Source organism: Brassica oleracea, chromosome C4 (genome assembly GCF_000695525.1).
Source record: "Brassica oleracea var. oleracea cultivar TO1000 chromosome C4, BOL, whole genome shotgun sequence".
NCBI lineage: Eukaryota > Viridiplantae > Streptophyta > Magnoliopsida > Brassicales > Brassicaceae > Brassica > Brassica oleracea.
Window position 1 is genome coordinate 27,453,317 of NC_027751.1, and position 430 is coordinate 27,453,746.

The window sequence follows — 430 nt, forward strand, 5'->3', positions numbered from 1 at the left end:
ACGTACCATCTTTGCCTCAAGTTTCCAACCCCTAACGGAGTTGAGGTAATATGGGGAAACTCAAGAGTATCGCAGGTGTGTTACGCCGCAGAACAAAAACGAAAAAGACCAGACCTCGAGACCGCTCCAAGAAAAACAGAGAAACAGGTCTCCGACCAAGGTTCGCGAAGTCAAGATTCGGCCGAACTCTACTGGCAGTCTCGTAACATCGCGGCCCTAGAGGAAAAATGCGAACCAACTTGCGAGCCTGTTGTCACAGTCTGTCTCGACGAAGCATCTCCGAAACGATGCGTCGAAATCGGAGCCAATCTCCGCGAGCCTTTGAGGACAAAGCTCACAACCTGTCTAAAAAAGAACCTCAATACTTTCGCATGGGCCGCGGAAGATATGCCAGGGATCGACATTAACATAACGTGTCACGAATTAAATA